The sequence below is a fragment of the Triticum dicoccoides genome, chromosome 7A (assembly GCF_002162155.2).
Source record: "Triticum dicoccoides isolate Atlit2015 ecotype Zavitan chromosome 7A, WEW_v2.0, whole genome shotgun sequence".
NCBI classification, from domain to species: Eukaryota; Viridiplantae; Streptophyta; class Magnoliopsida; order Poales; family Poaceae; genus Triticum; species Triticum dicoccoides.
Window position 1 is genome coordinate 16,869,344 of NC_041392.1, and position 9,055 is coordinate 16,878,398.

Below are 9,055 nucleotides of genomic sequence, written 5' to 3' on the forward strand. Positions count from 1 at the left end.
TGCACAAGCATCACTCTTACTCTTTCAAGTCCACAAGTACTGGTCTTACGCATACATGCCCAAAAATACCGCTCTTGGTCGTTTGGGCCCACAAGTACCGAACTTACTCGTTCAAGCTCACAAGTATCGATCTTAGTTGTTCGGGCCCACAAGTACTGATATTACTTGTTCGGTCTCACAAGTAACGATCTTACTTGTCTGGGCCCACAAGTACAGTTGTGCTAGTGTGTCGAGACTACCTGTTAAGGTAGTTGTGGTTCCGGATGACTAAGAGCGATACTTGTGGGATCCAGAGTCCTAGTAGATCGAACGACCCATAGTGCTAGTTGTGTACCCATAAGTACCACTATGGCTCGTCCGCCACCAATACCACTACTAGTAGTCACTCTCAATAATCCTTACCAACAAATACCACTAGAAATCACTCTGGGTCGTCAGGCCCCACATGCACCACTATGAATAATCGTGAGTCGTCCTAGGTCAAAAGTACCACTCTCTGAGTCGTCCGAGCTCACAAGTACCGATCATAGCTGTTCAAGGTTAAAAGTACTGCTCTTAGTCGTCCGGACTGGCAAGTATAGCTCTGAGGCGTTCAGGCTCAGAAGTATGGATCTCACTCGTTCGAGCTCATAGGCTTACAAGTATCAGTCGTTCATGCCTATAAGTGTCGATAATACAACTTTGAGTTGTAGTATCTATTTTAGGTGATTTCCTTTAGTGACATTATAATGTAGATTATTTATGCCCCGCAGGTTGCCGCTGCATCACAAGTGTTTTCCAAGTTTCTGAAACAAGAAGCTCAGCCTCTGTCTAAGGTAGGAACTGATGTATAGTTATAAGCAAAATATATGGACTACAGATTGAAGAACAGATGGAAGAAGCAGTTGCTGGTTCCAACTTATGACAAATCATACATACCAAGTTTCCTCGTTTAGCTGCAGAATACTGATAGGGAAATGCATATGTGCAGTAACTTCTTATAGACAAAGTATAGTAATTGCAAAGTAGATGGGTCTTTTCTTTGCCAAATCATCTCTTTCCATATCAACGTGGTGCTGTGATCCTCCACTGATCCAACATAGATGAGGACGCCATGCACCATCCTGCGCTTTTCTACCGGCGGTGAGGCTGGGCCGTCTGGCTCCGGCAGCTCCATGTGCCAATTTTTTGCACGTTGGAGGGGTCCTTCATCCACACCTCCACGAGAAGATACTATATCTCACAGCTAGGAGAGAGCACTTCCGCCAAATATCTTCCCAGGTAAGGATATGTTGACTGGAGCCTCATCGTATATTTTCCTAGGGAATATAAATTATCACATATACCTCGATCTTCTCCCTCTGGCTCTAATGATGTGCTTTCGTATATGTCCAGGTCTACAAAATAAAAAACATAGAAATTATGAGATTAATTGTGGTAATCAATTACGTGAAGAACAAAAGAAAAACTTACTAGCTAGTTGTTCTGAGGCTCGACCCTGGAGCAAGAAAAACTGCTCATGTGTAGTCACTCAGGATGCGTCCTCCAGAAATAAAAGCATACTCAAAAGACTCTGTGAACACCGAAGTAAATGCATTTAGAAAACAGTAGTAGCGGTACATATATAATGTGATACTGGGTTAAACAGAAGTATATAACAAAGAATGGAGCGGCTTCTAGATAAACACGTAATATATGAGAGATTTAATATTTTCTTATGAAGCGAGAGGCACCAGAAATTTTGAGACATAAATATAAAATCATCCTAGTAGATCAACTTCAGTACTGACTGCTACTGCTACTGCTTCTGCAATTCAAGCTATTCAGATAGTTCAAGCTAGCTTGTTGTGGAATTTAGTTGGGCATGACACTGCAATGCAAAGAGTTCAGGTTAGTTGCAATCCAAGATAGGCAAACAGAGCTTTAGAAATTCATCAGAAAGTATGCAGAGACTAGAGGACATGAAGTAATGTAAGCAGAATGAAGTGAGCAAGTTAAATGTGTCTAGCAAACTGGGCATATTTAGTTTCAGAGGATTCCAATCAGTCAGTTCTACCGCTTAATTTCTATGTATGACTTGAAATGTAAATTATAACCTACATGATTTCCTTGTCTTTTAACCACTTATTTCCTTGGAGACTCAACCATTTCCTTTTGATTTAGAATATTTTCTCTTCGGATAGTTCTAGCGATAATTTATTTTACATTTTGAGTACATGAACAGAAGAAAATATTACTTCTTATACTAACCATTTTTATGCTAGATCTGCAATTATGAATTTAGTGACATAAACTCTGTAGCCTACTAGTTACTGTTAATTTTCAACACTTGTAATATTCCTCTTGTATCTCCTGTTATCTAGTACACATATGTGGAGTTTCTAGTGTTCTAGAATTATGTTTGCCATGGAAGCACATCAGTATCATGATTCATGCCATTCTGGTATAAGATGAACTAAACCTTATTCATCAACTCAGCAAATGAAAATACTACATCCTATTTGTACAGATTATGTGTTCTATTATCCTAATGAAACAAGACCTCATTGATGTGTTCGTGTTCCTACTCGAACCTGCAGACCATCCAGAGAATATGCTAATTGGAGAACAAAGGGGAGAACTTGGAGCTTTTATGCTAATTGGAAGAGGGGGTTTACCTTATTGTAGATTGTTATAAATTCTTCTCTGACGCAGCAATCATCTAGTCCTCTTGGATCTTGATCTTGGGGATTCATGTCAGCCTCTTCCAGCGGACCTTGCCGGCGATGGGAATGGTCGGATAGGGGGATGGATTGGTGATGGGAAGAACTGCCGGGGGCATTGGTCGAGGTAAACAATGGCACTGGGCTGAGCACAGTGGAGGTAGGCGGGGCAGACATGGGGGAGGTGGACAGCGGCGCCATGGCAGCCACGGAGGAGGTGGACAGAGGCGCTAGGCCGGTCATGGCGCACGTGGACGGCGGCGCTAGGCCGGCCATGGCGGAGGTGGACGGCGGCGACGTGGCCATGACGGAGCCATGCGGTGGCGATCCCTAATCCCCGCGGCGGCGTGGCCGGCTAGGTAGATACGTGGGTTCAATGTGGGCACCGCAGGCTATCGTGTGACGGATTTACCCTTGAAAAAATCAACTGGTCCCACTAAAATTTTGTAACGGTGGGTAATTTCCTGTAATTTTAGTTTTGTAACTCCGTGTAACTCCTATTTCCCCACCGTCAGATCAGGGTGGATGGACGGCTCATAAAATTGCCAATCACCATAACAGTTGTAATAATGTTTATCTTCCAACTATTATATTTATTTTGTACTTATTTTCTGAGCCTCATTCTCATGTCTACTAATAAGAAAGCCAAATTTATCAGCAGTAAACAATGTTTATTTCTCAATTGTCTGCTTGTAGGATCTTGCTATCATGGCTAGGAAAAGCAACTAGGTTCTCTTTCTTATTGTCAAGCACACTGTAGCCTGCATCATAACGGGCTGACATGTTCAATGTAGGTTCTATTTCTTATTGTCAATCACACTGTAGCCTGCATCATAACGGGCTGACATGTTCAAGTCATGATTAAATATTCTTCAAAGCCCTTGAATTAGCAGCTGCAATTTTAGTAGTTTGATGAGGATGGAATTGAGAAAATGCGTCAATGTTAACTTCTCTATGTTGTTCATTTTTGCATATCTCTTTGAATCAATCTTGAGTTACCCGCTGCAATGCATGGGGTATTATCTAGTATGAATATATGAGTGAGTAAGTTATTTTGGTTTACATGTATACTCCAAATTTTGGTACTAATTTGTACTCTGTACTAGCTGTGACGGCAACGGTGACCACACCGAATTGGAGCGGCGAACCCTTTGCTAATTACAGTGGCCACCGAAAGATCTTCGTAAAAGTTCCCCCCTCCAAATGCGGTGGTTGTGTTCAATGGTGTGATGCAATCTGTAGAAGACGGCTTGACGCAGAGGATATAATTGTGCAGCACTTGTGGTCGGTTTTCTAGCCAACGAATGTAGTTGTTGGGATTGTGCAAAAGTGGTGGTGACAACACATGATTGACTTCGATGAGCTCCGGGGTGAAAACCTAGGTCTCACCAAAATTGGTTATAACTGGCAATGATGATGTTTTTTGCACTATGTCGACATGCATCTAGGCCTTGGTGGATGAAGAACTGGCAGAGCAATTAGTGACTACTATGGAGTGTGCCAAGCAATGGTTATTTACTCTCATGAACACGTTATCGCATGCAGCTTTTGTGAAGGTGGCGGTGACCCTGCGGGCAACATGGTCAGTAAGGAGAAGAACAATCCATGAATGGATTTTTCAAAGTCCTCACTCCACCCATGCGTTCATTGGCAGGTTCATCTCTGAGCTAGAGATAATACAACAAATAGCACCGGCCAAGCACACAGGTGGCCGATGATCTTGGACTCCAATTCCAAAGCTCTATCATAGTGCCGGATGCAAAACAGGTGGTGAATGATTTGGCTAACACCAGCCGAGGACGTCAGGGTGCTATCATAGCTGAGATTCTCACCAGAGCAGCAAGTTTTAGCTGTAAATTTACTTTCAAAAGTCGTTCAGTTAATTTAGATGCTAATAAGCTAGCTAGATTTACCCTATCCTTAGATCAGGGGCGCCATGTGTGTCTCGTTCAACCCCATGACTCGAATTGTTTCCCACAAACAGTGGTATTTGATGAATAAAGCGTTGTTTTACCCCTAAAAATATCTCGCCCTGTTCAAACAGACCCGCTCCCCAATCCCCGGCCAGGCCGATGCTCACTCCACCAGGTGACGACCCCAACAGGGTGTTCATGTTGAATGTTAGTACAAGCTGACAAAGCTTGAGTAACACATAAATGAGCCCGGTGATTTCTTCGGAAAACCACCAAGGTCCGGTCTCTCTCGGTCGGTGTGCAGGCTCCATGCGGTCTATGAAACTGCCGACAGTGTGCTAACATGGTCGCTAACTATGGATTGAAAATACCACTCATTCCAAAATAAAACTATGGATGCCGGAAAACGCCGCGAGGCCTTTTTCCTGGCAAACTGTAATTTGCATAGCAAAAGCGATGAAAACTGCAGAGTTAATAGCATACATAGAAGGGCAGCAGGTGTATTCTTTCATCAGCATGAATTTGCAGCAAATGGATAACAACAGATGCAATCATCATTCTCTTTTTACAAACAAGCACAAACATAGCGGCAGCAACAAATGGAGAGCAATAAACCATCTCTAGAAAAACAGAGTACTAGAAAACAAAGTAACTCTGTATTCAAAATTTCAGGTCTTGTCATCAGGTTGATCATCTATTCCATTCCATGGAGTTCCCCAAGAAACGGTTCTTCATCTGGTCTAATCCCCTCCGTTACACTGAAGCCCCAAGAATGATGCAGCAGCAGCGAAACGTCGAGATCCCTGTCAGCTTCACCTTGCACCATATCAGAGACCACCAGCCAGCAAGAACTTGGAGAGCTCAATGCGACGTCGAGTTGCAGCATAACAGTGCATGTATGCATCTTCGTTGGTAGCAGCATCTCGTGTGGTCTAGTCCATTGCATTTTCCACGTCTTCTCCCCAGCTGAGACCACATACAGAGCATTAATTAGCACATATCTTCAACAGATGCATGCATGTTCACTGAAGTCATCTAGCATGGCAACAACAAAAAGGAGCTGTAGATGAACTGACCTGTCATCAGGTGATCACAGTCCACACTTCAGAACATTATTTTCATCAGTTTCAGAAGTGTGCACCACACTCAAATCTCATTTGTCAGAGTTGCTCCAGCTCCTCCTAAATATCGAGACTCCCGACATTTTGAAATACTACACATTATGAACACTAACTTCTGCTTTGCATTTACCCAGATACGAAGAATGAACAGAAGGTTAGACGATGCACAACTCTATTACTTCCATTGGGTTATACCTTCCTCCAGTTGTCTCACTGCTATTATACAACATTGGCAGAAAATCAGGTAGTGTGCCGCCATAAGTCACATTAATTGCATCATGAGTTTGATCATGCCACGCTCCAGCTTGTCCCAGATTTGCGAAATTCTAATTTCCTATAAACGTGTGCTTCAAATCATAGAACACAAGAGTCCAATTGGCAATGGATGTTGAGAGTCTAAGACACAAAACTGATATGATAAAGAACTGCTTCTGTTTTGAGACGACGTGGTTTAGTTTTCAAAAACAAAGTGGGATGTTTTTATTTTGTACAGTCAGAATAAATAAAAAGCTGAAAGCAAAATCAAAGCAGAAACTCATGGATATAAAGAAATAACATTCACCTGCAGGCTGCAACCAATGTCATCTTCGCTGTAAGGGACAACAAAATGAGAGATGAATTGAAATGCGTGTGTAGTTACTACCTATTCTGCATGAACAAAAGAGACATTAGCAGCTGACCTGTCAGCATGGAACGAACTTCTCCTCTGACACTGGCAGTGTAGGAACATCATATTGTACCGTAGCTTCACATTGCGGCATAGAGTCCACCAGCACCAAACTTGGACGTTGAACACATATACAGAGCATGCATGAGTTTAATTTATCAGCAAATCTGTTATAAGTCCACGCCAAAAAAAAAAAGAGAAATCACGCTGAACAATGTAACATAATACTACAAAGAAAGAAAAGGAGTTGTTACTTGCTTAACTGACCAACTATCTTGCTTCCGAGGCGAACTGTCGAGTGCTGAGCAAGTGAACTCCCTTCTGGATCAGAAAGAAATCCCATGCCTTCCAACTTCGCTTGAACTTATTCAGTACCCCATGGGAGCACAGGATGGCTGCGAAACTCCCTGCTCACTTCCCATCTAGCAGAGTTGCTCTGGTTTCTCCTAGATATTAAGATTTCTATTATTTTTACTCTGAAGAGTGAACACTGAAAGATTTTTGTTTATCTATCTTTTTACAAACAAACAAACAATATGATCTTCATCGCAGTTACAAAGTGGATTAGCTTTCGAAGAAAAAAAATCCATGTAGAGACCACGGACATAAAAAGCTGCCACCTGCAGGCTGCAGTCAGGGAACTATAACATATAAGCTTCATATGTCCTCCAGATAAATAGCAATGGAAGTAACGACATTGCATTGAAGCAGAGTTTTTGACAACCAAATATGCATCTAGAAGATAATTGTGTTCAATTTATTTTAAATTCAGTAGCACAGACATAATCTTTTGCAGACGTTGAGATAAACAGTTGGTGTGTACGAAAGAAAATCTGACAACTATCAGCAGAAATCAGATGAAATCTAACAAAATCAAAGGAGGTTTGAGCTGTACCAACATGGAATCAGAAGACGACGGTAGCGATCAGATATTCAGAAGAATCAACGGGAAGGGAAACCAAGGGCTGTATATATCATCCGTAGTATTGGAGGGAGACAAACATCATCAGATACCCAAACAGAACTATCAGTGGATCACATGGCAGGAAATAAGCAGACGGAAATTCTACCTGTAGGTACTTCCTTCGTTCTTTTTAGTCTGTATATAAAATTTGGTCAAAATCCAACTTTGTAAAGTTTGACTACCTTTATAGAAAAAAATATCAATATCTACAATACTAAAGCTATATGATATGAAAATTAATTTCATGATGCATCTAATAATATTAATTTATTATTGTGAATCTTGATATTTTTTCCTATAAACTTAGTCCAAGTTGACAAAGTTTGACTTTGACCAAATTTCATATTTTTTTTTTCAAAAAGGAGGTTATCCCCCGGCCTCTGCATTAGAACGATGCATCCGGCCATTTTATTAAAAAGAAAATAGTTCAACAAAGTCTCCATGTCTCAAAAAAAGTAAAAAGGCTCACAAAGAGCCATAAGAGCATGAAAGAGGATAGCCACAACCGGTGGAATAAAAATAGATAGGAAATTAAACACCTATCCTATTACATGACCGCCATCCAAACCGGTTGAAGATAGCCCATGCTACCGTCTCCCACCGGATAGACCCTGTAACCATATGCTCTCTGGCATCCGTCGGAGTCAGTAGCGACCACATACGGATGAGTGTAGTGGCCTGAAAAATAACGCATCCGTCGACAATGTCACCCAGGTCGTGGTAACTCCGTTCCTTCTGCAGTCGCAGCATAGGATGGTTGGGGTGTGCGTCCACTTCACTTTGCAGCATACCAAGCTTCGCCACTCGACCATAGGAACCAAGTGAGATCTCCTTGAGCTTTAGAAGCTGGTTGACTCCAATAATTCCTGATGCCAAGTTGCACCAACGGATATGTATCATTGCCAGCTGGGGTGAGGTGCCATCCTCAAATTTGACCTCTCTCAGTTCCGCCAGACAAATATCAAGTTTCTTGAGATTCAGGAATGCCCCTGTTTTGAACGCCAACTTCTCCCCAATATAAGAGCCGCTTCCAAGACGAAGGTGCATGAGGTTGGAAAGTCGCCCTATTATTTCCATAAATTTTACATTCTTCCTTTATTGCGCTGCCCCCTAAATAAAGCTTGACCAAATGTATCAGATTGCCAACCCAGCCAGGAACCTCTCCAAGGGATCCATCCAACTTCAGACTCCTCAACATGGGAGGAGGAGAGGAAAAAACATGCAGCCACTCGAGTGAACCATCCACTTCAAGAGAGTGGAGGCAAGTGAGCTTCTGAATGACATCACAGAGTACCTTGCATTTCTGCTTGGCGGCCCCTTTTGTTACCACACTCAGTTTTCTCAGCTGCACAAGCTCACCTAGCTCTTTAATTGCTTTGCAACTAGTTCGGCTGATGTCTACAACCTCTAGTATTTGCAGCTCTTTTAGTTTGCCGATTCCTTTTGGCACCCTCACACCATTAGACTCTGACCAACAGCTAGACCAGGCCATGTATAGCTCGGCAACGGTATGGTCACTAGGATCTTCCAAAGGTGTGAAAAGCGTGGGCCGACAAAATGTGTTCAACAAGCATTCCTTGCGTTCATTCAGGTTAAAGTATTTGTACCAACTGCTTTTGGTACAACTGAGACTATGTAGACTCTTGAGTTTAGTAATCTCAGTTGGCAGTTTTGTTATATAACTACGTCTTATGTCCAAAAGTACGCAA

General features: G+C 42.2%; 1 pseudogene; it reads right to left on the reverse strand.

Moving 5' to 3' along the window:
- Nucleotides 1-5,130: 5,130 nt before the first annotated feature.
- The window catches only part of LOC119329367, a 6,403-nt pseudogene continuing 2,478 nt past the window's right edge, over nt 5,131-9,055 (reverse strand).